The sequence below is a fragment of the Ovis canadensis genome, chromosome Y (genome assembly GCF_042477335.2).
Source record: "Ovis canadensis isolate MfBH-ARS-UI-01 breed Bighorn chromosome Y, ARS-UI_OviCan_v2, whole genome shotgun sequence".
Lineage (NCBI taxonomy): Eukaryota > Metazoa > Chordata > Mammalia > Artiodactyla > Bovidae > Ovis > Ovis canadensis.
This window is the reverse complement of record NC_091271.1, coordinates 11,205,773-11,233,305: the sequence shown is the minus strand read 5'-3', so window position 1 is coordinate 11,233,305 and position 27,533 is coordinate 11,205,773. Positions and strand designations below refer to the sequence as shown.

The window sequence follows — 27,533 nt, the reverse complement described above, 5'->3', positions numbered from 1 at the left end:
AAGATCCTGACCCCCAGTTGAAAGTTATGTTCTGAGAAGAAAGAAAACTTACTCTGATACTTGGGATACTCAGGAATCTTACTGTTTCTCTTTCTTCTGGGGAGACATCACTATCCGCACAAAGCTGTCTGAACATGAACATTTGGGTGATTTTGATGTGGCCCGAAGTGCCCCAACAAATGTATCTTCAGGTTGGTTTCCTTCTTTTATATTTTGCTTTTCTGAACAGACATAGGATCCCATCAGTTGCATGTAGTGAGAAAGTAAAAAGTCCACTCAGCCTTAGCTGGATGGGGATCTAGTAGTAAGATAGCACCTTAGCTGGAAATGGAAATTTCAGCTAGAATCTGAAAAGGGTGTCCTGGAAGGAGAAGAGGGACTGAGGCCTGAGCACACGGCTCCATGCTGGAGCCGTGTGCTCTGACAGCTTTACCTGCTGGGGTCTTCATGGGACAGGCCACACAGGCCAGGATCCTGTAGAGAATTTTCTTTGCCTTTTCATTCACATTGGCAATTGCATGTCTTCCTTTTGCTTCTACATGCAGTTTTACCTGTATCCCAGGCAGTTTGTTTTTTTTATCTGATTTTTGCCAGTTGTACAGACCGTTAACAACATTGCTTAACCAAATAGTATTTGGCAGGGGAGAGGTGGGGGGGGGGGCGGTGTGGCGGGAATGGGGTAGATTCGGGTGAGAGTGAGGGGCTGGGGCCACATGCAACACCATCTGGTGTCGTGATTCCCTGATAGGGATAGAACTCAAGCCCCTGCAGTGAAAGCACAGAGTCCTACACATTGAACTGCCAGGGACGTTCCTGGAATTGATTTAATGAAAGACATCTAATTTGGATAAATTTTTGAGTGACATTTTACATTTTAGTTGGTGAACAGTGATTATAGTTAATATCATTTTATAGTTTTGTGATTTTACTAGCTTAAAGGGTTTTGGGGTTTCAGAATTTTCCCATTTCTTTCTTGAGTGTCATTCATATTATTGTGGTCTGCCAAAACCCCATAAAGTTTCTTCTCTATCTACAGTTCCCTTATGGAGTATCTAGCTAACTGTTTGATCAGTTTTTTCTATTATTTCATCCCTACCACTTGGGGATGCTCCCAGCCCCCAAGTGCAGGCTGCAGTGCCCTCAGTGATCCTGACACCACTCCAGCAAATGAGATACAGCTCTGAGAGCCAGGAGACCAGGCCTCTAGTTCTGCTGTGTTTCCTTCCTCCCCCTTGTTCTGGGCTGCACCATGCCAAGTCCTGCAGTCCTACCTGCCTGGAGCAGACCCTAAACCTCTCATCCCCCTCCCACTCCACCCTACTGCTGCTTTGCCTCTAGAAGCACCACCCTCAGGAGAATCTGGCTAGAGTTAGGGTGACCTGGACATTTGGCAAATCTTCACTGGGGAGGAAGAAGGAGGGAGCCTCTTTTGTTTAGGTCTATATGTCATTGAATCTGTCTTGCCAAGCACAGGAAGAGGCAGAGAGGGCTCATAGAGAGAGTAGACTATTCCAGGGCAAGAAGAGATCTGATTCCACAGTGGAGGGAGGGCAGACCTACTGGAACTCCAGGTGGGGTATCGTCTGCTGGAGGCTGGGTCCCCAGGGCTTCTTGTCAGTCTGGTGCCTCTGAGGACCAGCTAGGATGTGGTCTTCCTCCAGGGAGGGTCATCTTCCAGAAATTTGAGTTCCTCTTGGGGCACAGAAGACCCCCAGGAAGGCTCTGGGAAGCAGATGTTTTGCAGTCACAGAAGGAATTGTGCAACTAGAGAGGGAAGAGCTCTTCTCAACCCTAAAATGAGCTCAGAGGCTGCACCAGCCTGTGCTACACAAAAACAGGTAGAACTGTCCCCCAGTTTGACTGATGCCTCAGTGCTTGGGAGTCATCCTGGGCTGACCTGACACTGGGCAAAAGATGACGTCTTCATGCAGATGAGCCCCTGGTGCTTTTGTGTCCAGTGAGTCCCCTGCAGAAACAGAATCTGTGGAGCTGGAGTTGGACAGAGGCCTGTCCCCTGCCTCACACGGAAAGACGTTTTGTCAGATATTTCCCGTTTTTAGACAGTGAAGACAGTGGTCCCCCCTGCATCCTTAGATCTCCTGGAAGCTAAGTTCCAATGGAAACATCCCAAGCCTAGACCTCTGCTGTCTCCTGTTTGCCCAAGTCCCTGTGAAGTTGGCTAGCTCTTCCTAATGTACAGTGGGGCAGATGCGTCCATCCATCCATCTTCATGCAAGTAGGTCTTCTAGTACCTCCTTCGTGGAACATGACATCTTGGCTGTCTCGGGCTCACCAGGCTGGATAGGTAACCAGGGGTGAACTTTGGCTTCTCTCTGAAAGTTATTTCAGCAAGTGGTAGAAAGCCAGGGTTGTCATAGCTGCTCCTTGATCAAGGACTTGATGATTATCTTTGTTGCATACCTTGAGCTCCTGCAGCTGCTTGGTCAAGATGGTTGCCAGAAGTGAAAATGACCACAAGGCACATTCCAGCCTGATCCTAGTTTAAGGGACATCCACGTCTCTGCCTGCTGATGGGGATGGTAGAAAGTTGGTGAATGCCATCTCTAGGAAGTTACCAAACTGTAGATTATTCTTCAAGGAAGGCTACGTTCTCATCTTCCAAATAGAAGAACTTTTGGAGCATCACAATGCCAAGGGTGGAGAAGTTCCATCCATCTGTATTGTGAGACCGCAGCAGAACCAGTGTGTCTGTGAGCCCAGCGGGGGCTGCACCCCAGACCCTTTGATGCAGGCTTTGCACCTCCCCAGAGAGAAAGAATGTGAGGCTCCCTGTGCTTAATGCAGAGAAAAGGCAAAACTGAATTGTATTTGTGGGCTTAAAGTTGAGCTCCCATCAGAATGTGTGTAGGTGAGAGCCTTAGGGGAGGGAGAGGGCTGAGCGGTGGGTGTTTTGAAGGCACTTTGCATTCCTTCTTCACTGACACTGAGGGAACTTCTGGTTACCCAGCTACACTTGGGAAGGAGCCTTTGAAGGTCATTGTGAGGGTACATACACTTCGCTGGACAGAGCCCAGGCTGGGATGTGCAGGGGGACACCTGAGCCTCCAATTGCAGCTGTTTGCTCACACAGATTTGAGTCCTTGGCCCATGTTTATTTCCCTTCAGGAGAGCCCATGTCTCTAAGCCCTCATTGGCTTTCTGGCAGAACAAGGTGTGTCCAGGTTTGGCCATCCAAAACAGTTCTTCCTCTCCTAACCCACATTCCTAAATGTAATCTCCTAGCTTCAGCAAGGAAATGCCCTTTGTCTCCAGAGAGGGGGAAAAAAACTTGGATTGTGGGTTTGCCTTGGGTTTAGGGGATCCACCTGGTCCCCTTTTAGCCAGTCCCTCTGCTGGCTATTTCTTAAGCCTAGCCTAGGAATAGTCTCTGAATTACTCCAAACAAAACAGAGGTGTCTTGGGTACTTTCCTTGGTTTCACTGCAAATGTCTGGTCCCTCTGTTCTCCTGGCCAGCTCCTAGGTGTCATTTTGACCTGACCAGTTCCAGGGAAGGCTGGACCCTCCAAATGTGGAGCACCCACAATTGCTCCATTACAGCTTGTTCCCCTGTGAATAAGCAGATGGTTCACAGTCTGGGGTAATATGTAAGTGGCTGTGTGATACTTGGGAATCTTACTCTGTTTCTTTTTCTTCTGGGGTGACACCACCATCCACACAAAGCTGTCTGAACGTGAACATTTGGGTGATTTTGATGTGGCCCAAACTCCCCAAATGAATGTACATTCAGGTTGGGTTTTTTACTTTTATGTTTTGCTCTTCTGAACATAGGATCTGATCAGTTGTATGTAGTGAGAAAGTAAAAAAACAAACAAACAACAACAACAACAACAAAAAACCCAGTCAGCCTTAGCTGGATGGAGATCTAATAGTAAGATAGCACTTGAGCCGGAAATGGAAATTTCAGCCAGAATCTGAAAAGCATGTCCTGGAAGGAGAACAGGGACTCAGGCCTGAACACACTGCTCCATGCTGGAGCCTTGGGCTCTGACAGCTTTACCTGCCGCGATATTCATGGGTCAGGCCACATGGGCCAGGATCCTGTAGAGAATTTCCTTTGCCCTTCCATTCACATTGGCAATTGCACACTTGGCTTTTGCTTCTGAGTGCTGTTTTACCTGTATCCCAGACATTTTGGTTTCTTCTCTGATTTTCACCACTTGTACAGAGCACTAACATTTCTTAACCAAATAGAATTTGGCAAGGGGGGAGAGCGGGGGATGGGGTAGGGTGGGGTGAGAGTGAGGGGATGGGGCCACAGCAAACAGCATCTAGGGCTGTAGATCCCTGATAAAGATGGAACTCGTGGCCCTGCAGTGAAAGTACACAGTCCTCCTCACTTAATTGCCAGGGAAGTTTCTAGAATGAATTTAATGAAAGACATCAAATTGAGAGGAATTTTTGAGTGCCATTTTACATTTTCGGTTGTGACCAGTGATTATGGTGCATATCATTTTATCTTTTTGTGATTTTACTAGCTTAAAGGGTTTGGGGGGTTTTCTTTTTGTTTTACAAGGTAAAAACTTTTTTAAGTCCGTTGAATAAAAAAAAAAAAAGTGTGTAGACTATTTTAAAGAGTGGAGGCTTTGTTCTGAATGTGAGTGCTTTCCTCCACTGAACCGGATGGTAATAGCATTTGTAGAAGAGACACACAGTGAAAGGTACATCTTTTTATTAAGTGACATGACAGCACCCATTGTGTGAGTTTTTGGTTGGAGTTTAGAGACAGGCCATCGTGGGCTAACTCCTTATTCCTGTTTTCAGCACTTGAGAAATAACCAGAAGCTTTCTCTGAAGAGAGTGTCCACTGGGTCGTTGCCAGGGTGCACGGGTCACTGGGAAGTCCTCACGATGCAGCCACTCTGTCCCTGAGTTTCTTGTCAGGTCACCTCCTGGTCACAGTCAGAGGCGTGGCCTACGTTAGATGTTGTCAAAGGGGATTTCTTGCTGGGAGTCCACATAGTGAGGGTCAGGTGTGATGCCCATGGGAATTCTTTCTGAGAGAGTGATGTCTTAGCTGAAGAGATGACAGATAACTAAGCGAGAAGGCCATTGGTCCATCAGGCGTGAGGTTAGAAGTCCAAAGCTCTGCCCCTCCCTCCCACCTGCTGCTTCTGTCCTTAGTTATTTTAGGCTCTAGGTGAGCTGTGGGAAGTGGGTGATTCTGGAGATGACAAGGAAGGATCAGGAGGGGAACGTTGTGGCTCCTAAGCAGTCCAGAGAAGAGAAAAAGTCAAATGAGCATCATTATTCAAGTGGCCCCATTCACTTTAAGTCCAAATTACAATTATTATTTTCCTCTCAGACTTCTGAATACATATGAAATCCTCAGTAACAGGTTATCACTCTGCCTTGAACACAGTGATAAAAGCTGAGAAGATAAAGCCTAGTGTGTCTGTAAAAAAGTTGCATTGATTCCCATTTTGGCAGCTGCAAATTCCAAGCATTAGGAATAAACATGTTCACTGAGAAACCATAAGAAAGAAAAAAAGAATTGTAGGTGGTGATGAACAGTCTGTGATCCCGGAATATCTGGGTGATATTAACCCAGGGATCATGTGTAACTGCTGGTACCCACCAGACCATATCCACTGCATCCAATCTGCTGTTGACTTCAACTATTCATGTCCTGTAGAAACACCTTAATTCCTGCTAACCAATTACTAGTAAGCTGAAATAGGCAAATAACCTTTGTTTATGGTTTCTTTCCCACATTGAAAATAGTTCATCATTTTGTGCAGGGGGAGGTCATACCCATGTGAGCAAGACCTAGCCCCTGAAAGACCCCCTGCCTTCTAGTCAAGAAGGCAAGAGGCTAGCTCCAAGCCAGTGAGATGCCCTGTGTTTCCATGAAACAGGACTCTCCTCCCAGCATCCCTCTGCCCACCACCTGGGACGGACTGCCCTGTCTCTCCGTAGGTCCCTGAAGAACCCTCTGGAGACCCTGTTGAACAGAAACTGCCTGATTTCAGAGTCAGACCTGATGTACCTGTCACAGTGCCTGAGTATCAGCCTACTGAAGGACCTGGGCCTTGGTAGGGTCAACATGACCAGCCTCAGCTTGGAGCCCCTGCAGGTCCTGATCATGAGGACCTCGGCCACCCTTCAGGACCTGGACCTGGTCAATTGTATCATCATGGACTCCCAGTTCAGCGCCCTCCTGCCCTCCCTTTAGCCACTGCTCCCAGCTCACTGGCTTCAGCTTCTGCATCAACCCCATCTGCATGTCCATGCTGGAGAGCCTGCTGCACCTCACTGGGGGGCTGAGCAAGCTGAGCCTTGTGCTGTACCCACACCCCTGGAGAGCTATGAGGATGTGCACAGCACCCTACACCTGGGCCTCCTGGCTTGGCTGCATTCCCGGATCAAGCAGCTGCTGTGCGCCTCTGGGTGGGCAAGCATGGTCTGGTTCAGCGCCAATTCCTGTCTACACTGTGGTGACCAGATCTTCTATGACAACAAACCCATCCTGTGCCCATGCTACATGCCCACCTAGCCCAGCTCACAAGTCACCGGCTTTGTCCCTGGCACTGGGACACAGCCACCTATTCCTCAGTGTATCTAGAAGGAACACAAACCACAGTTTCAGACAGTTGTTCAATGCATGCGGGAAAAAGAAAGATGATCTAGAGTGGGTGGGGAGAGCAATGAGTTTGTGGGATTTTGGGAGAGATGTGTTCCTACAAAGTTAGAAATGTGAATCTGAACTTTGGAGGGGGAGTTTTGGGCTTGGGAGGTTGATGGCAGCATTACCCCTGTGTTGGATTGTTAACAACGAAATAAAAGGAATTTCAGTGTCAACCATTTGGTGTCCTCAGTGATCTGTGAACATGATTCTCCCCTTTAAGCTCATTACTCTATTCTTAGTGGTTAAATAAAAGGGCCTGAGCGTGAGTGGGGCCTAGATGTTCTCTAATAGGCATGGATCGGCTAGAGGAGTTCAGGGCACTATTTACTCCCTGTGGTTCTCAATTCCAAGGCAGACACCTCCTCATTTATCTCTGAGGCTGTTCAATCTGTCATCATATACAAGGTGTGTTCTCAGGGCCTGAAATGAACTAAGTGTCCAGGAGCAAGCACCGCTGGAGGGAACCTTCTTCCCGGGTACCCTCACTGCTAACCCCACCCAGGCCCTGGAGTCGAGAATTTCCCCAGTGGATCCAGCAGATGCAAAGCCTCCATCTCAGACCCTGTGCAGTGCCAAGACGGGTTCACTGTGCAAAGTTAGGCCCGGAGTCCTGGGGTATATTCACCAGCAGATCATCTGGAGCCTCTCAGCCCACTGGCTTTTTCCCACATTCCCACTGCTCTGCGGTATCTGACACCTCGGCACTCTGTGAACTGTAGCCTGCCGGGCTTCTCTGCCTGTGGAATTCTACAGGTGAGAATACTGCACTGGGTAGCCGTCCTCTTTTCCAGGAGATCTACACAACCCAGGAATTGAACTTGGGTCTCCTGCATTGCAGGCAGATTCTTTACCATCTGAGCTGCCAGGGAAGCCTCCAGTTTCTAAGAAACAACCCAACATCCCTGAATCCATTGTCTACATGTGCTTTTATGCCACTAATATCCCCATAGGTTTTATTTTCTTTGTACCTTAACAAAAACTTTCACACACAATTACTGATTCAAAGGCTGACAGAAATCCATTCCCCATTGTCAAAAACGTCACTTCAGAGTTCTGTATTTCAGTGTTCAGTGTAACTTGGCATTTTTCTCCGTGGTGTGATTGATCTGTAACTTTTGTTTTTTAAACCTTAATCCTTCAATTTTTACTTTGAACCACATGATAAAGATACAATTTCCTCCAAATCCTGGTTCACTGCCAACCTGCCAGCACTAAGGCTCTAAAGCACTAAGAATTCATCTAATGATCTTTCCCCGTCAGAGCTTCTTTCTGAAACCAAGTTCTCTAAGATTCAGAGAAAATTTATCAACTAAACAAGACAACAGCACCCCTTCAGAGTGGGAGGCTCCAACTATACCCCTTTTTGTGAGTGAAGGACCAGGGACCGGCATTGACCACCAAAATTTTTATTTAAGCATGTCCTAGAAAAGTGCATCACCTTGATTTGAGCTGTCCTCCTGGTTTAGATGGAAAACAATCCACCTGCATTTCAGGAGGCTCATGCTTAGTACCTGAATGGAGAAGATTCCCTGGAGAAGGAAGTGGCCACCCACTCTAGTATTCTTTCCTGGAAAATTCCATAGACGAACCTGGTGAGCTAAGACATGGAGTCACAAAGAATCAAACAGGCCTGACTGACACTCTCACTTAACCTTTAATACTGTGGGTAAGCAGGTGGTGCAAGTTGTCATTGATTGAGTCTTTCAATGTGTCGCGGTCCCTTATGCTTCGATCCCTCTCTGTTACACCCTTGCATTTAAGCTGGGAAACCATCCTTTTATGATTTCTTACTCAGAGGATTAGAACTGAGAGCAGAATCAGCAAGAAACCAGATGCTCTGCACTGATTAAATGAGGATGAAAGAGGAGAGTGAAACAGGTGGCTTAAAACTAAGTATTAAAAAAAGAAAAAACTAAGATCGTGTCATCTGGTCGCATTGCACATGTCCAATAGAAGGGGAAAAGGTGGAATAACTGACAGATTTCCTCTTCTTGGGCTGTACAATCATGACAATGGCAATGGAAACCATGAAATCAAAAGATGGTTGCTTCTTGGCAGGAAAGCTGTGACAAACCTAGACAGCAGGTTGAAAAGCAGAGGCATTGTTCTGCCAACAAAGGTCTGTATAGTCAAGGCTGTGGTCTTCCTAGTGATCATGTACAATTGTGAGAGCTGCTGCCACAAAGAAGGCAGAGCGCCAAAGAATTCTTGCCATCAACTTGTGGTGCTGGTGAAGACCCCTGAAAGTGCCTTGGACAACATAAAGATCAAAGCAGTCAATTTTAGTGGAGATCAACCCTGAATACTTGTTAGAAGGATTGATGATGAGGCTGAAGGTCCACTATATTGGTCATGTGGTGTGAACAGCTGACTGACCGGAAAAGTCCCTGATGCTGGGCAAGACTGAGGGCAGAAGGAGAAGAGGGCAACAGAGAATGAGATGGCTGGATGGCATCACCAATGCGATGAACATGAACTTGGGCAAATGTCAGGAGATGGTGAGGGACAGGGAAGTCTGGAGCGCTGCAGTCCATGGGGTTGCAGATACAACCTGGCAAAGGAACAACAGTCTTTTGAGATAAAGCTATCCCAGGGAGAGCAGAAGATGAAAGGTTTGTGAGAACAATGGAAGCACAAAGCTCTACCCTAGAGATGGAGGATGTGGGTCGAAGCTGGCCACCTGGATGAGTGAGTGCCCTGTTGAAAGGTGTGCCTTCTGTTCACCTTGTTGAGTCCAGTTCTCACATAGCCCTGATCTGTAGGTCAACAGGTACCAGTTTGTGTCCTGAGGGCCTGATCCCCTCCGGGGTACCAGGATCTCAGTTGGTTTCAGATGCCCAGCCCTGTTGGTAGACACGCAGGCTGACCACATGTCACTGCATGGCCACAAGCCCCAGGGATAGTCCTCCTTGAGCACAGCACTGGACCTGGACTGGAGTTGGCCTTAGGGTTGTCCATGGAAGGAAAGGTGGAAACAGGTCATTTCTTTCTGTTGTTGTTTCTTAGGTGGCCAGCCAACTCAGCTTGCAGGATCATACTTCCCCAACTAAGAATAGAATCCACTCCTCAACAATAAAAGTGCAGAATCCTAACCACTCCAGGAGTACCAGAGAGTAGTCAGTACATCATTTCTTGAGCCTGGAAGACAGCATCAAAAGTCTGACATTGGCTGCTGAGAGGCAGCCTTCCTTCTGTGGGTCAGGCTTTAATGAAGTCACCAATCATTCCTCTCTCATTGACTTCTGGGATCCCTGTGACCAAGGCCCATAGCATAGAAACTTCTGGATGTAGAGAGACTGAAGGACAACATACCCCTTTCCCATTCATATTTATTCCCTGGCTACAGAACCAAATGCCTTCCAATAAATTCATTTGCTCTCAACCCATCTACAGAAACCATGCTATCCTCCTGTCTAGAAACCTTCCCTGCAGAAGAGATTGAACTCATGTCCTCTGCTTCTTCCTAGCCTAACATAGGAAAGCTTTTCTCTACATCTATTGATAAGCTTAAGTGTGTTCTGCTAGACAACAGTGGTTTCTCTTCCTTTTTTTTTTGGAGGTGGGGATGGTTAAAACAAATACTCCCATGGGTTGGGAAGATGCCCTGAGAGGGGAAAGACTACCCATTCCAGTATTCTAACCAGGAGGATTCCATGCACTGTATAGTCCGTGGGGTCAAGAAGGGTCAGGTGGGGCTGAGCAACCTTCAGTTTCACCATTGTGGTTTAGTTGCTAAGTTGTGTCTGACTCTTTTGTGACCCCATAGACTGTAGCCTGCCAGGCTCCTCTGTCCATGGGATTTCCCAGGCAAGAATAATGGAGTGGGTTGCCATTTCTTCCTCCTGGGGATTTTTCCCACCCAGAGATTGAACCCAGGTCTCCTGCATTAACAGGTAGATTCTTACCTGCTGAGCCACCAGAGATCAGTCTTTCCCCAAATATTGGAGGGTTTCACACCTGGGATTCAAGTGAGGCAAGCTTTGAACTTCCAGATTCCCAGGCCCCTCCTCTGGCAATGTGTTTTTTCGGTGTGAAATGCAGCCCTGGAAGCTCTATGTTTAACAATGTCCCAGGGGATTCTGAAATTTGAGCACTCTCAAATCCTCCTGCTTGGAGCATGACAGTGTCTGGCCTTGGCTGTCTCGGGCTCACCAGGCTGGAAAGGAAACTAGGGGTTTACTTTGGTTTTTATCTGAAAGTTATTTGAGGGAGTGTTGGAAAGTGACAGTGTCAACATAGCTGCTTCTTAATCAGGGACTTGATAATTGTCTTTGTCGTGAATCTTGAGCTCCTGCAGCTGCCTGGTTAAGCTGATAGCCAGAGGTCAAAATGCCCAAAAGGCACATTCCAGCTTGACCTTATTTTAGGGTTTTAGGCAATGGCACCCCACTCCAGTACTCTTGTCTGGAAAATCCCATGGATGGAGAAGCCTGGTAGGCTTCAGTCCCTGGGGTCACTAAGAGTCGGGCACGACTGAGCGACTTCACTTTTGCTTTTCACTTTCATGCAATGGAGAAAGAAATGGCAGCTGACTCCAGTATTCTTTCCTGGAGAATCCCAGAGTCAGAGGAGCCTAGTGTGCTGCCAGCTATGTGTCACATAGAGTCGAATAAGACTGAAGCAACCTAGCAGCAGCAGCAGCTGTCCCCTATTTAAGGGACAGTTATGTCTCTGGCAGCTGATGGGTATGTAGGAATTTGATGGATACTGTCTCTAGGAAGTTACCATACTGTAGAGTATCCTTCAGGGAGGGCCACCTTCTCACTCCCCAAGTACAAAACCTGTTTGGGCAACAATGACGAAGGTGGAGAGATTCCATCCATCATTGTTCTGAGACTGCAGCAGAACCAGCATGTCCATGAGCACAGCAGGGCCTCACCCCAGACACTTCGATGCAGGCTTTGCTCCTCACCAAGGAGAAAGTCCATGATGCTCCTTGTGCTTAATACAGAGCAAAATAAAAACTGAATTTCACTTGCGGGCTTAAAGTTGAGCTCCCATCAGAATGTGTGTAGGTGAGAGCCTGAGGGGAGGGAGAGGGGTGAGGGGTGAAGGTTTCCAAGGTGCTTTGTATTCCTTATTCACTGGCACTGAGGAAACTTCTGGTTACCCAGCTACACTTGGGAAGGGGCCTTTGAAAGTCATAGTGAGGGTACAGGTCACTGGACAGAGCCCAGGCTGGGATGTGCAGGGGGACACCTGAGCCTCCAATTGCAGCCATTTGCTGACGCAGATTTGTGTCCTTGGCCCACATTTATTTCCCTTCAGGAGAGCCCTAAGCCCTCGGTGGCTTTCCAGCAGAATAAGGCGTGTCCCAGGTTTGGCCAGCCAAAAGAGTTCCATTCTCTCCTAACCCACATTCCTAAGTGTAATCTCCTAGCTTCAGTGAGGAAATGCCCTTTGCCTCCAGGAAAAAAGGAAGCATGGATCTTGGATTTGCCTGGGGTTTAAAGGATCCACCTGGTCCCTTTTTAGCCACTACCTCTGCTGGCAATTTCTCAAGCCTAGCCTAGGAATAGTCTTTTAATTCCTCTAAACAAAACAGAGGTATCTTGGGTACTTTCCTTGGTTTCAGTCCAAATGTCTGGTCCCTCTGTTCTCCTGGCCGGCTCCTAGGTGTCATTTTAATCTGATCAGTTCCAGGAAAGCCTGAACCCTCCAAATCTGGAGGCCCCACCATCACTCCATCATACCTCTGTTCCCCTGTAAACGAGCACATGTTTTGCAGTCTGGCGTAATGTGTAAGTGACTGTGTGACACTTGGGAAACTTACTCTGTTTCTTCTTGCTCTTGAGTGATACCACCATCCACACAAAGCTGTCTGAACATCAACATTTGGGTGATTTTTATGTAGCCCAAACTCCTGCAATGAATGTACATTCAGGTTGGTTTTCTTCCTTCACATTTTTGCTTTTCTGAACAGGCATAGAATTCTATCAGTTGTATGTAGTGAGAAAGTAAAGAAACCCAGTCAGCCTTAGCTGGATGGAGATCTAGTAGTAAGATAGCACTTGAGCCAAAAATGGAAGTTTCAGCCAGAATCTGAAAAGCATGTCCTGGAAGGAGAAGAGGGACTCAGGCCTGCTCTGACAGCTTTACCTGCCGGGATATTCATGGGTCAGGCCATATGGGCCAAGATCCAGTAGAGAATTTTCTTTGCTTTTCCATTCACATTGGCAATTGCAAGCCTTGCTTTTGCTTTTGCATGCAGTTTTACATCACCCCAGACATTTTGGTTTCTTCTCTGATTTTTGCCACTTGTACAGACTGTTAACAACATTTCTTAACCAAATAGAATTTGGCAGGGGGCAGGCGGGGTGGATGGGGTAGGGTGGGATGAGAGTAAGAGGATGGGGCCACAGCGAACAGCATCTGGGGTCGTAGTTCCCTGATAAGGATAGAGCTCATGCCCCTGCAGAGAAAGAAGAGAGTCCTCCTCACTGAATTCCCAGGGATGTTCCTGGCATTGATTTAATGAATGACTTCTAATTCAGAGGAATTTTTGAGTGGCATTTTACATTTTCATTTGGGACCAGTGATTATAGTTCCTGCATTTTATAGTTTTGTGGTTTAACTAGCTTAAAATATTTTGGGGCTTTCTTTTTGTTTTACAAAACTGTTTTTTACGTCCATGGAATACAAAAATAAAAAAATGTGTAGAATATTTTAAAGAGTGGGCGCTTTGTTCTGAATGTGAGTGCTTTGCTCCAATGAACCAAATGGTAATGACATTTGTAGAAGAAACACACAGGGAAAGGTACGTCTTTTTATTAAGTGACATGTCAGCACCCATTAGGTGAGTTATTGATTGGAGTTTAGAGACAGGTCATGGTGGACTAAACTTTTTATTCCTGTTTTCAGCCCTTGAGAAATAATCAGAAGTTTTCTCTGAAGAGAGTGTGGTCAGCTGTCAGACTGGTAGGTGTCTACTGGCCAGCAGGGCTGGGATTACATGCAGCAGCAGTAGGCATGGGATGGGACAAGAGGTTTGTAGATTACTGGTGATTACGAGTGAAATGACATAAAACTATACACACACAAAGGACAGACGACACGTACACACTCTGGCCAGAGGAACAGAACTGGGCAAAAAACTAATTGCAGTTTATTATAAAAGCCCCCTAGGCAGAATTCCAGACTGCATGAATAAGTCTTTTCAGTACAGCGCTGGTACATACATGTTATCGTATAGCAAAGGGGAGTGAAATCTCTGTCTACTGTAGAGTGTGCCCAAAGCCCCCATCTCCTTCTTATCTCAAGAAGGGAATGCTCCCTCGTTTGCAAGGGACCATTAAACTCAAGGCTGTGTCCAGACTCTTTGGCAGAACGCCTCGTATGCAAGGACGCACAGCCCAAGTAGAGAGACCCGATTGTAGGCACATCTCTGCTACCCTATTAACCCTTCATCTCCTCCTTTTTTTATTTGCTTTTATAAATTGTAGCATTGTCTGGATCTTCTCTGTTTCGTGCTTTAATTGTTTTCCTTTCAGCCATCACCGGAAGACTAGAAAAGCAACACAACATAAAAGTAATATAAACACAGTCTTCCCAAAAGTAGTCCCAATTAGTGAGGATACATGCCCTAATGGATTTAAGTTATTCATTCCCTCTTGAAGATTTTAAGCAAATCAGATCCAGGTAAATTTTTCGTTCCAGGTCCATAATCTCTGTAGTGAGATTTTGATGCCCAGTCAAGGACCGTTTTACTTTATTCCATCCTTCACTCGTGTTAAATAGTACAGGTGTTATACAAAACTGAGAAGAATTCCAATCATATTTCAACACACTTCGTGTAGCTAAAACAGCCCATTGATCTCCAAGCCAGGAAACGGTGTGTTGAAGACTGAGCACGTTGGTAGCAAGTTGGGCATCCAAATCTCGCTGTTGTTGCCATAATAAATGAGAGTCTTTATGCCAGTCCTGAATCAAATCAGCTGTTTGAATTCCTTGGTGTAATGCAAGACCTGCCACCACTGCTGTTGCAGTTACTGACGCGACTGCTAGAATCAAAGCAATGACCACACCAAGCATACGTTGAGATCGGTGTAGCAAAGTCTGTACAGAGGTTACTAGATGAGAAACAGAAAAAGAATCTGACCATGGCCGAGTCAGATTTATAGGTAACCATACTTCTGTCTGAGCCTTAACAATTACTAATGAGAAATTGGAATTATAAGCTCATCTTTTAAATTATTCCCACCAAAGTTAAATAACAATAGTTAAATTACAATAGTCACAGGACACAGACCCCACAGTATCATTCCAGGTCCAATTCCCATATAACAATGCAAAAGGATATTTTACACATGCCATTGCAGAATAAGATTTATTAACATGTAAATTAACATGGAATGGACCTGAAGAGTCACCAGTGTCCAAAGTATAGTTTCCTGACCAGATAGTGAGATTACCAGGAACCGCCCATAGTTTCCAAATACCTCCTTGAATGTACAGATATCCTTGCAATTGTAATTGAGGAGGGACAAGTGCAAGTTGCTGCCATTTAACTGTTTCATTACCATTGCCCATCAAAGTGCTATTTGCACGATGCCACTAAAAAGATTTATTTGACCATTTTTCTAAGAATTGACCATGATCCGGACTCCAGTCTACAATCATGGCCCCAGAATAATTCATGACCTTAAAGGGTCGATGACCTCGGCAATGTTCCTTCTCCAGAGATTCTAGAGAAGGAACAAAAAAGTTAACAGGACATAGAGACATGTGTTTTCCATTATGAATATCTATCAGTTCTGCCGAGGTGCTAAATCCCCTAGTGGAAACAAGCACAGTAAAAGTAGCAAAATGGTAATTATTATATTTTACCCCCTATGTATTATAAGAATGATGAGAATGTTCCTTGGTGAACAGATGAAAGGGATGTCCCCCTATACATAAAGGAATGCCTTCCACTGCAATGGTCAAATTGCTAATATTATATTGTTGTTTATGATGAGATAGTTGTTCTATTCCCCCGCAAGCTGGTGGGGGAAAGAAGGCAGTCTCATTAGTGCATACCTGCACTTCTGGTTCCCTCCAGGAAACTGCTCTTACTAATGGGGGATTAGGTATATATGCCCAATATGTATGATTACTTGCCGATAGACCGATTACCTGATATGTCGCCACTGCCATCATGGCAAGCAAAAGATTGGTAGGATTCAGAGGCTGCCCTGCCTTCATTAATGTCTTCTCTGCTTCCTAGGTCAACCTTTTCATTTGACCGCATGCTGGAGGTGTTGCTTCCCTTGTACGGGAGGTAAGGCTTCTCTGCATAGTAAGCTCTTTGAATTTTTGAACAAAGGGATCAGCCATTGTTGATTTTGATCAATCTTGCTGGGGTCCAAAAGCTGTAATTATCAACAGAAATGAAAGCATACCCTTGTCCCAAATATATTAATGATGCTGGGATCCAACCTTTATCATTATCTTTATACCAAATAGGCATATTCAAGATATCCTTATCCTCTTCTTTCCCATGAAAATGCAACTCTGCTGCTGATAAATTTCCCTTGCTCCAAACATTCAAAAAATTTAGGGTAAGTAAGGTTTTATTCAGAATGTCTTTAAGTTTTATAAATCTCTCTTGTTCCCCCTTTTTTATTTTTTTAAGATAATCATGCAAGGTATGATTAGCTCTTTCAATGATAGCTTGCCCTTGACTATTATAAGGAATACCAAAAGTATGAGTTATATGGTATTGAGACAAAAAGTGAGCTAATTTTGTGGATTGGTAAGCAGGTGCATTATCAGTTTTCAATTCAATTGGTAATCCTATAACTGCAAAACAAGATAACAAATGAGTAATAACAGCGTAAGCCTTTTCAGAATGTAATGCAGTGGCCCATTGAAAATGTGTGCAAGTATCTATAGTATGATGCACATATTTTTGTTGTCCGAAGGAAGAAATGTAAATTACATCCATTTGCCATATCAAGATTTGCTTGTAGTCTTCTTACGTTGACACCTGGTGGGGTAAATGGCAAAGCAAAGGGTGCACATATGAAACAAGAACGAACAATATTTTAAGCTTTTTTTGAGTAATAGCATGAGATTTTTGTAACCCTTTGGAGTTGGTATGTTGTAAGAGATGTTCTTGCTTTGCTGCTTTTATAGGATAAAGTAAGGCGTCAATTGCAGCATTTCCGAATGATAAGGGTCCAGGAAGGGCAGAATGTGCACGGATGTGAGTAAAGAAAACTAACTCTGAACGTTGCAAGAGCAATTGTTGTACTTGGTAAAACAATTTATCAATAGCTGATTAAGCGTCAATGGAAGGGAGACATGGGGAAGCTGTGGGCAAGAGAGAACAGCATATTGATAACCTGAAACAATGTTAATAGGAAGTTGGGGAAAATCTTGCAAAACTAAATAGATAGCCCACAATTTAGTGGGCTGTACAGAAGAAAATGAGTTAGGGAGAACCTTGGAATTTTCTGGGGTCTAATATCCAGCAGTATTTTTATTTGCATCTGTAAAAATAGTGGGTCCCTTAACTGGAACATCTGAAATTGGGGCATGAGATATCATAGTGTTAGTCTGGAGAAAATCAATCAATTTAGATGATGGATAATGATTAGAAAATGAACCAGGATATGAGGCAAGATAAAATTGCCAGTTTTTATTAAGTTGTAAACATTGAGATATTTGAGCAGTTGTTAACTGAGTAACAATCTGGTGTGGTTCACATTCTGATAATTGTAAAATATGATGGCGACCTTTCTGTATAAGGAAGGCTAATTTATCCATATATAGTCAATTTTTTGGAAAAGCTGTTAGGTAAGAAAACCCATTTTATTAATCTTTTTTTATTTATTTTTTTTGAGCAATTACACTAGATGGGGAATAAGGGGTATGAAATACGATAAAAGAAATAGGTTGAGATGCATGTAAGTAAGTCAGAAAGCCATCATTCAGTTGTTGCTCAACAAATTGAAGTTCCTGTAAAGCCAATGGGGTTAAGGTCTGGGGGCTATCCAGAGTTGTATCTCCTTTTAAAGTAGAAAACAAATGTTGTAATTGATAAGTAGGAATCCCAAGTACCAGGTGTAACCAATTAATATCTCCCAATAATTTTTGAAAATCATTTAAGGTTTTAAGATGGTCTCTTTTAATTTGCAACTTTTGGGGCCTAATTTTATGTTGTTTCAATATTGTCCCTAAATATGAAATAGGAAAGTCCTTTTAAATTTTTTCTGAGGCTATTTGCAAATTGTATAGCCGTAAAGTCTCTTGTATTTTTAAAAAGAATTAATCATGTTCAGCAATACTAGGAGCTGCAAATAGGAGATTATCCATATAATGATATAGAATATAATTGGGGTATCTTTGACAGAGGGATTGTAAAGAGTGAGCTGCGAATATTTGACATAAGGTAGGACTGTTCATCATTTCTTGTGGTAGGACTGTCCATTGATAACCCTTAACAGGCTAAGCATGATTAATAACAGGAAGTGTAAAAGCAAATTTATCTCTATCTTGCAATTGTAGGGGAATGGTTAAAAAAAAAAAGTCTTTAAGATCTAGCACCATTAAGGACCAATTCTGAGGAATAAGAGCTGGAGAGGGGAGTCCCAGTTGCAATGCTCCCATAGGTTTAATATATTTTTTAACTTTTCATAAATCGGTTAACATTCTCCTTTTTCCAGATTTCTTTTTTATAACAAAAACAGGAGAATTTCAGGGTGAGGTAGAGGGCTCTATATGACCAAGTTGGAGTTGTTTTTGTATTAATTGTTTTAATGCTTCGAGCATTATTTGTGGTAATGGACACTGCTCAACCCATTTTGGAGTATTAGTTAACCATTTTAATGGGACTGCTTAAGGAATTTGAGCAGTGGCTACTAGTTTTCCGATGGAATGGTTACAGAAGCCCCCAAAGGAGAGAGAAGATCTTTCTCCCATATATTAATAGGTATATTTACAATATAAAAGGTGAAAAACACTGATCTTGCATTATGGAATTGACATTGCAAGGGATGGGTATTCTTTCAGACATCTGCAATGCAGCCTAACCCCGTCAGCATTAAAGGGCTTTTTTCTTTTTCCCAATCTTGGGGCCATTGTTGAGAAGAAACGATTGAAATATCCGCCCCTGTATCTACTAGTCCCTCAAAGTTGTTTTTGTTTGTTTGTTTGTTTTGTGTATAATCAAGGAGAGAACAGGGCGAGAATCTTTGATAAGCATTTTCCAAAATATATGTCGCCCAGTACTTCCAAATCCTCCTGTTCATTCATTAGGAAGAGCCAAAAAGGGGTGATTAGGTAGGAGAAGTATTTTAGCAATACATTTTCCAGCTAACAATGAAAGTGTGATAGAAGTAGAGACTATAATTAAAATTTCCCCAACACAGTCAGAGTATATTACCCCAGGAATTATGGTTAAACCTCTCAAAGCCGTGCTGCTACGGCCTAATATCAAGCCAAAAGTGCCTTTAGGCAGTGGTCCAAATACATTTGTTTTTAATTTATAAATGCCTCCCCCTGGTGACAAAAGAACATTATCAGCTAGTGGCAAATCAGCAGCAGCACTTCCTGAAGTAGCAGACCATAAGGCCGAAATCATCATCTGAGGTCCTTTTAACGGGGTATCGACTCATAACGGTTGTTGGGAGGAAATAGGGTTGGAGCAGACGGGACGGGAGGAGGGCAAGGAGGAGAAGTCCCTGTTATTGTTCCTGAGCCCCAAGGACTAAGGCCTGCAGGATAGTTTCCCGGTATCGGGTTGCCCATTTTGTCTGTTTTAGATCTGCATTCATTAGTCCAATGAAACCTTTTTCAACACCGACAGCAAAGTATAGGAGGAGTCTTATTTTTCCCAGCAAGAGATCTGTCATTTGGAATTGCACCTTGATGAGCTTTTAATTTCTGACACTCTATTTTCATATGACCAGGTTTTCCACAATGAAAGCAGTTACCTCCCTTTGGTGGTCTCATAACTTTGGCCAAGGCCATAGCAAAGACATTAGCCTGATGCTCAATTTCTCCTACCCCTGAGCAGGCTCTGATCTATTCAGCTATAGATGTGCTCTGTCCCTTTAAAGGTCTCAGTATACGCTTGCATTCAGGATTTGCATTTTCAAATGCAAAAGTTTGTAATAATATCTCTGAAATTTCATGCTTCCCTACAGCCCATTCTATAGCTACCCTCAGTCTTGCTAGAATATCAGTATATGGCTCATTAGGGCCTTGCATTGTTTTAACAAAGGAGGACTGGGCTTGGCCAGTAGGCACCACATGGTGCCATGCTCATAAAAAAGACTTGGAGGACTTGTTGTAAGTCCTGATCAGAGTATTGAGCCTGTTTTCTTCAAGCCCAATATTGGCCCTCACCCATTAGTTTGTCCTCTAGAGGACCAGGGGGATTTTGTCCCTCATTAATCTGAGTCTGCTTTTTAGCTTCTTCTTCCCATCAGCTACGAAGTTGCAACCATTGAGAGCCCTCCAAGACAGCTTGGGCAATAGATTTCCAATCTAATGGAATGATTAATTTGCCTTTTTCCAGTGATTTCAGCATAGCCAAAACAAAGGGAGATTGAGGACCGTACTGTGCTATTGCAGCTTTAAGATCTTTAAAATATATATATATTCCAAAGGAGCATATTGAACATTTATCACATTGCCATCCTGCTGTCTCTGGATGGGAAACAATTGTGGAGGATCAATAAACCCACCAGGGGGAGCAGACAAGTCATCATCATGAGGCATAGACAAAGGAAAGGAGAACTGACAATGTTCCCTGCCCACATCGGGCCGATCAACCGCAGTGGGGAAAAGAGAAGCACAAGGAGGAGCAGAAGGTGTAGATTTTTTTCTCCTCCTTATGGGATGTCCATTGTTCCTGGAATAGATGGGTCATTTTTTTAATCTCTTTGCCCTCCTCTGACAAAACTGAAGAAGCCTCTGAATCTGATTTTGAGCTATCAGATGTTTCACCATTTACAGGAGGAGACTCATTTGTATCCTTGCCTTCAGGCGATGTAGAAGCCCCACCAACGTCTGACACATCCTAATAAATTATTTCTCCCCTCCTTGAAGCATTACATTTAATTTTATTATCAGTAGAGAGCAAGGTCAAAGCCTGTGTTTTAGCACTACACAAAGTCTATAACTTCAAAGGGATCACATTACCCTTCTGATGTTGCTTTCTCAGTTCCTTTTGAATTATTTTCCATTCCTTCAAGGTTAACTGCAACTTAGTTTGATATTGAAACCAATGACGATATTGCTCCACCAAGCGAAAGAGCTCACTCAACCGACGAGTTGAGGCCTTAACGCCTATGGAGTGGAGAACTCCTTGGACTAACTCCATGTACATGAATTCCCCTAGCAACTCTCTATGATTTTTTGAAAGTTCCCTTGCTAGGGTGAGGAATTCCCCATGATTTTCCCTAAAGTTCCTCTGCTATGGATTTAAAATCCCCCTGGGGTTACTCACCCTTTCGGTTTCACTCAAGCCCCACGTTGGGCGCCAGATATAGATTACTGGTGATTACGAGTGAAATTACATAAAACAAGACACACACAAAGGACAGACAACACATACACACTCCGGCTGGAGGAACAGAACTGGGCAAAAAACTAACTGCTGTTTATTATAAAAGCCCCTTAGGCAGAATTCCAGACTGCATGAATAAGCCTTTTCAGCACAGCACAGGTGCATACATGTTATCATATAGCAAAGGGGAGTGAAATATCTGTCTACTGTAGAGTGTGTCCAAAGCCCTCATCTCCTTATCTCAAGAAGGGAATGCTCCCTCGTTTGCAAGGGACCATTAAACTCAAGGGTGTGTCCAGATTCTTTGGCAGAACTCCTCATATGCATGGATGCTCAGCCTGAGCAGAGAGACCCGTTTGCAGGTACATCTCTGCTACCCTATTAACCCTTCAAGGTCAGATTGTCCCTTTGTTGCTGCCCAGAGAGGGGCTTGTCAAGGTGCCAGTGGGGTGAAAGCTGTGACTTTGTGGCCAGAAGATGTCTCTGACCCTGCCTTGGGTTCTCTGAGTGTGGAGGAAGAGCAGGGTCACCCGGGATCTTGGCCAGAGAAGGATCCCCACCTTGCATCTGACATCCCCCTCAGGACTTATTCCAGAGTAGGTTTTTCAGGTTGGGTGTCCTGGCCCCACCCCGACTCCTGGGGCTGGCTGTACAGAGCCTCGTGCGGAATGAGGCCTTGGACAACACGGCCCTAGAGGAGCTGCCTGACGAGCTCTTCCTGCTGCTGTTTATGGAGGCCTTTGCTGTGAAGGACACCCATGCCATGAAGGCGATGGTGCAGGCCTGGCCCTTCCCCTGTCTCCCACTGGGGGCCATGATGAAGGACCACCAACCTCATCTGGAGACCTTCCAGACTGCAATAAATGGCCTGGAAGTCCTCCTTGCTCAGGAGGTCGGCCCCAGGTAAGGTCAACCTGGCAGACTGGTGGGGCATGGGGGTGTGAGCAAGATGAAGCCAGGGCAGGAGGATTACATGGAACAAGTGTTCCGGTGTACAGGACTGGTTGAGGGGAGGAGGTGAGAAAAGGCACGTGGCTCTCCCCCAGTGTCCTTTAAGGTGGGGACCAAGGCAGGCCTGGAAGCCAGAGGAGCTGCAGTGTATGAAGTGCAGAGCCCACATGAGGTCCCAATGCCTGCCAAACTCTGCATACCTATTGTGTGCCCCGTGGCCCCACAGGTGGTGGAAGCGGCAGGTGCTTGACTTGTGCCGGAATATGCATCAGGCCTTCTGGAACCTTTGGTGTGGCATCAAGGCCAGTGTTTGCTCGCAGCTGGAACCTGAGCCAGCCCAGCCCATGCAGAAGATGTGCATGGTGGAGACACAGGCAGGGCTGATGCTGGCGCAGGCCCCTGTTGAGGTGCTGCTTGACCTGTGCCTCAAGGAGGACACTGCGGATGAGACCCTCAGCTACCTGTTGAAGAAGGTCAAGCAGAGGAGGGGCCTGCGGCACCTTCGATGCCAAAATTTGAGGATCTTCAGCATCCCCGTGAAGAGCATCATGAGGATCCTGAAGCTGGTGCAGCTGGACTCCTTCCAGGACATGTAGGTGAACAGCACCTGGAAGCTGGCCATGCTGGGCAGGTTCCTGCCACATCAGGGCCAGATGGGTAACTTGTGTCACCTGATGCTGTCGCATATCCACGTCTTGCCACATACCACCCCCGACCATGAGGAGCACTAGGTCGGCGAGCTCACCACCCAGTTCCTGAACCTGCTCCACCTGCAGGAGCTCTACCTGGACTCCATCTTCTTCTTGGAGGGCCACCTGCACCAAGTGCTCAGGTGAGGGGTGGCGCCAGCTCTGCAGCTCAAAAAAGGCCTCTCTTGTTTCATTCCTGCTGGGGACATTGCCAGGGTGCACGAGTCACGGGGAAGTCCTCACAATGCCGCTGTTCTGTCCCTGGGCATCTTGTGAGGTCACCTCCTGGTCACAGTCAGAGATGTGGCCTATGTGAGATGTTGTCAAATAGGACTTCTTGCTGGGAGTCCACATATGGGGGTCAGGTGTGATGCCCTTGGGAATTCTTTCAGAGAGAGCGATGTCTTAGCTGAGATGATGACAGATGACTAAGCCAGAAGGCCATTGGTACATCAGGCATGAGGTTAGAAGTCCAAAGCTCTGTTTCTTCCTCCCACCTGCTGCTTCTGTCCTTAGTTATTTTAGGCTCTAGGTGAGCTGTGGGAAGTGGGTGATTCTGGAGATGACAAGGAAGGATCAGGAGGGGAACATTGTGGCTCCTAAGCAGTCCAGAGAAGAGAAAAAGTCAAATAAGCATCGTTTAAGTGGCTCCATTCATTTTAAGTCCAAATTACAATTGTTATTTTCCTCTCAGTCTCCTGAATACATATGAAATCCACAGTAACAGGTTATCACTCTGCCTTGAACACAGTGATAAAAGCTGAGAGGATGCAACCTAGTGTGTCTGTAAAAAAGTTGCATTGATTCCCATTTTGGCAGCTGCAAATTCCAAGCATTAGGAATAAATATGTTCAGTGAGAAACCAGAAGAAAGAAAAAGAGAAAAAAGAAATGTAGGCAGTGATGGACAGTCTGTGACCCCCGAATATCTGGAGGATATTCACCCAGTGATCATGTGTAACTGCTGGTACCCACCAGCCCATATCCACTGCATCCAATCTGCTGTTGACTTCAACTATTCATGTCCTGTAGAAACACCTCAATTCCTGCTAACCAATTACTAGTAAGCTGAAATAGGCAAATAACCTTTGTTTATGGTTTCTTTCCCACATTGAAAATAGTTCATCATTTTGTGCAGGGGGAGGTCATACCCATGTGAGCAAGACCTTCCCCCCGGAAGACCCCCTGCCTTCTAGTCAAGAAGGCAAGAGGCTAGCTCCAAGCCAGTGAGATGCCCTGTATTTCGATGAAACAGGCCTCTCCTCCCAGCAACCCTCTGCCCACCACCTCTGCCCCTGGGACTGACTGCCCTATCTCCCCCCAGGATCCTGAAGACCCCTATGGAGACCATGTCGATCAGCAGCTGCCTGCTTTTGGAGTCAGAACTGACGTACCTGTCACAGTGCCCGAGTGCAGCCTGCTGAAGGACCTAGAAATCATTGGTGTCAACCTGACCAGCCTCAGCTTGGTGCCCCTGCAGATCGTGATCGAGAGGAACTCAGCCACCCTGAAGGACCTTGACCTGGACAAGTGTGGCACCATGTACTCCCAGTTTAGCGCCCTGTTGCCCTCCCTGAGCTGCTGCTTTCAGCTCACCACCTTCAGCTTCAGCGACAACCTCATCTCCATGTCCGTGTTGGAGAGCCAGCTGCACCACACTGAGGGGCTGAGCAAGCTGAGCCTCTTGCTGTACCCTGCATCCCTGGAGAGCTATGAGGATGTTCAATGCACCATGCACCTGGGCCTCCTGGCTCAGGTGCATGCCCGGATCAAGCAGCTGATGTGAGCCTCTGGGTGGCCCAGCATGGTCTGGTTCAGTGCCAACCCCTGTCCACACCGCGGTGACCAACCAGATCTTCTACAATACCAAGCCCGTCCTGTGCCCCTGCTACATGCCCACCTAGCCCAGCTCATGAGTCACAGGCTTTGTCCCTGGCACTGGGACACTGTCATCCGGACCTCAGTGGATCTTGAAGGAACACAAACCACAGTTTCAGACAAGTGTTCCATGCATGTAGGAAAAGGAAAGGTGATTTAGAGTGGGTGGGGAAGGAGGGTTGGTGGGATTTTGGGAGAGATGTGTTCCTACAAAGTTAGAAATGTGAATCTGAATTTTGGAGGGGGAGTTTTGGGCTTGGGAGATTGATGGCAGCATTACCCCTGTGTTGGATTCTAAACAACGAAATAAAAGGAATTTCAGTGTCAATCATTTGGTATTCTCTGTGATCTGTGAACATGATTCTCCCCTTTAAGCTCATTACTCTATTCTTAGTGGTTAAATAAAAGGGCCTGAGCGTGAGTGGGACATAGATGCTCTCTGATAGGCAAGCAATAGCTACAGGAGTTCAGGGCACTATTTACCCACTCCCTGTGGTTCTCATTTCCAGGGCAGCCACCTGCTCACTTATTTCTGAGTCTGTTCAATCTGTCATCATATACATGGTGCGTCCTCAGGGCCTGGAATGAACTAAGTGTCCAGGAGCAAGCACTGCTGGAGGGAACCTTCTTACCAGAGACCCTCGCTGTTAACCCCATCCAGGCCCTGGACTCGAGAATTTCCCCAGTGGATCAAGCAGATGAAAAGCCTCCATCTCAGACCCTGTGCAGTGCCAAGACGGGTTCACTGTGCAAAGTTAGGCCCGGAGTCCTGGGGTATATTCACCATCAGACCATCTGTAGCCTCTGGGACCCACCAGCCTGATTCCACCTTCCCACTGCTCCACCGTATCTGACACTTTAGGATTCCATGGACTGTAGCCTGTTGGTCTTCTCTGCCCATGGAATTCTACAGGTGAGAATACTGCACTGGGTAGCCGTCCTCTTTTCCAGGAGATCTACACAACCCAGGAATTGAACTTGGGTCTCCTGCATTACAGGCAGACTCTTCACCATCTGAGCTGCCAGGGAAGCCTCCAGTTTCTAAGAGACAACCCAACATCACTGAATCCATTGTCTACATGTGCTTTTATGCCACTAATATCCCACAGATTTTAGTTTGTACATTAATAAAAATTTTCACACAAAATTACTGATTCAAAGGCTGACAGAAATCCATTCCCCATTGTCAAAAACAGTCACTTCTGAGTTCAGTATTTCAATGTTTAGTGTAACGACATTTTTCTCCTTGTTATGATTCATCTGAAACTTAAAAAACAAACAAAGAAAACCTTAATCGTTCAGTTTTTACCTTAAGCCACATGGTTAAGATAAAATTTCCATCAAATCCTTGTTTTCTGCTAATCTACCAGCACTAAGGCTCTAAAGCACTGAGAATTTAACTAATTCTCTTTGCCCTTCAGAGCTCTTTTCTGACACCAAGTCCTCTAAGATTCAGAGAAGATTTACCCTGTAAACAAAACAGCAGCACCCCTTCAGAGAGGAGGGCTCCAACTATACCCCTATTTGTGACCAATTGACCTGGTACCAGGATGGAACAACAAAATTTTGATTTAAGAATGTCCTGGAAATCAGAAACACCTTGAGCTGAGCTCTCCTGGTGGCTCAGATGGGAAAAAATCCAACTGAAATTCAGAAGACTCAGACTTAGTCCCTGATTGGAGTCATTTCCCTGGAGAAGGGAGTGGCTACCCACTCTAGTATTCTTTCCTGGAGAATTCTATAGAAAAGCCTGTTGGGCTACAGGACATGGAGTCACACAGAATCAGACAGGACTGACTAACACTTTAACTTCCCCTTTAATACTGTGGGTAAGCAGGTGGCGTAAGTCGTCATCGATTGAGTTGTTCAGTGTGTCATGGTCCCTTATGTATCTGTCCCTCTCTGTCACACCCTTGCATTTAAGCTGGGAAACCATCCTTTTATGATTTCTTACTCAGGGAATTAGAACTGAGAGCAGAAGCAGCAAGAAGCCAGATGCTCTGCACTGATTCGGTGAGGATGAAGGAGGAAGGTGAAACAGCCAGCTTAAAACTAAGTATTAAAAAAACTAAGATCGTGGCATCAGGCACCATCACTCCATCGCCAATAGAAGGGGGAAAGGTGGAAGTACTGACAGATTTCCTCTTAGGCTGTACAATCACTGCCATGGTGACTGCAACCATGAAATCAAAAGACGGTTGCTTCTTGGCAGGAAAACTGTGACAAACATAGACAGCATGTTGAAAAGCAGGGAAATTCCTCTGCTGACAAAGGCCTGTATAGTCAAGGCTGTGGTCTTCCTAGTGGTCATATACAATTGTGAGAGCTGCTGCCACAAAAAAAGGCAGAGTGCCAAAGAATTGTTGCCATCAACTTGTGGTGCTGGTGAAGACCCCTGAAAGTGCCTTGAACAGCATGGAGATCAAAGCAGTCAATCTTAACGGAAATAAACCCTGAATACTTGTTAGAAGGACTGATGCTTAGGCTGAAGGTCCACTATATTGGTCATGTGGTCACTGGAACAGTCCCTGATGCTTGGCAAGCCTGAGGGCAGAAGGAGAAGAGGGCAACAGAGAATGAGACGGCTGGATGGCACAACCAATGCAATGGACATGAACTTGGGCAAACGTCAGGAGATGGTGAGGGACAGGGAAGTCTGGAGTGCTGCAGTCCATGGGGTTGCAGATACAACCTGGCAAAGGAACAACAGTCTCTTGAGATAAAGCTATCCCAGGGAGAATAGAAGATGAAGAGGTTTGTGCGAACAATGGAAGCATCAATCTCTCCCCTAGAGATGGAGGAAGTGGGTCAAGGCTGGCCACCTGGATGAGTGCCCTTTTGAAAGGTGTGACTTCTGGTCACCTTGTTGAGT

The 27,533-nt window shown here is 45.5% G+C and overlaps 1 pseudogene; it reads left to right on the top strand.

Annotated features, from left to right (window-relative positions):
- The first annotated feature begins 12,495 nt into the window (after positions 1–12,495).
- On the top strand, positions 12,496–24,687 carry LOC138431297 (melanoma antigen preferentially expressed in tumors-like; annotated as a pseudogene).
- The last annotated feature ends 2,846 nt before the right edge of the window (positions 24,688–27,533 follow it).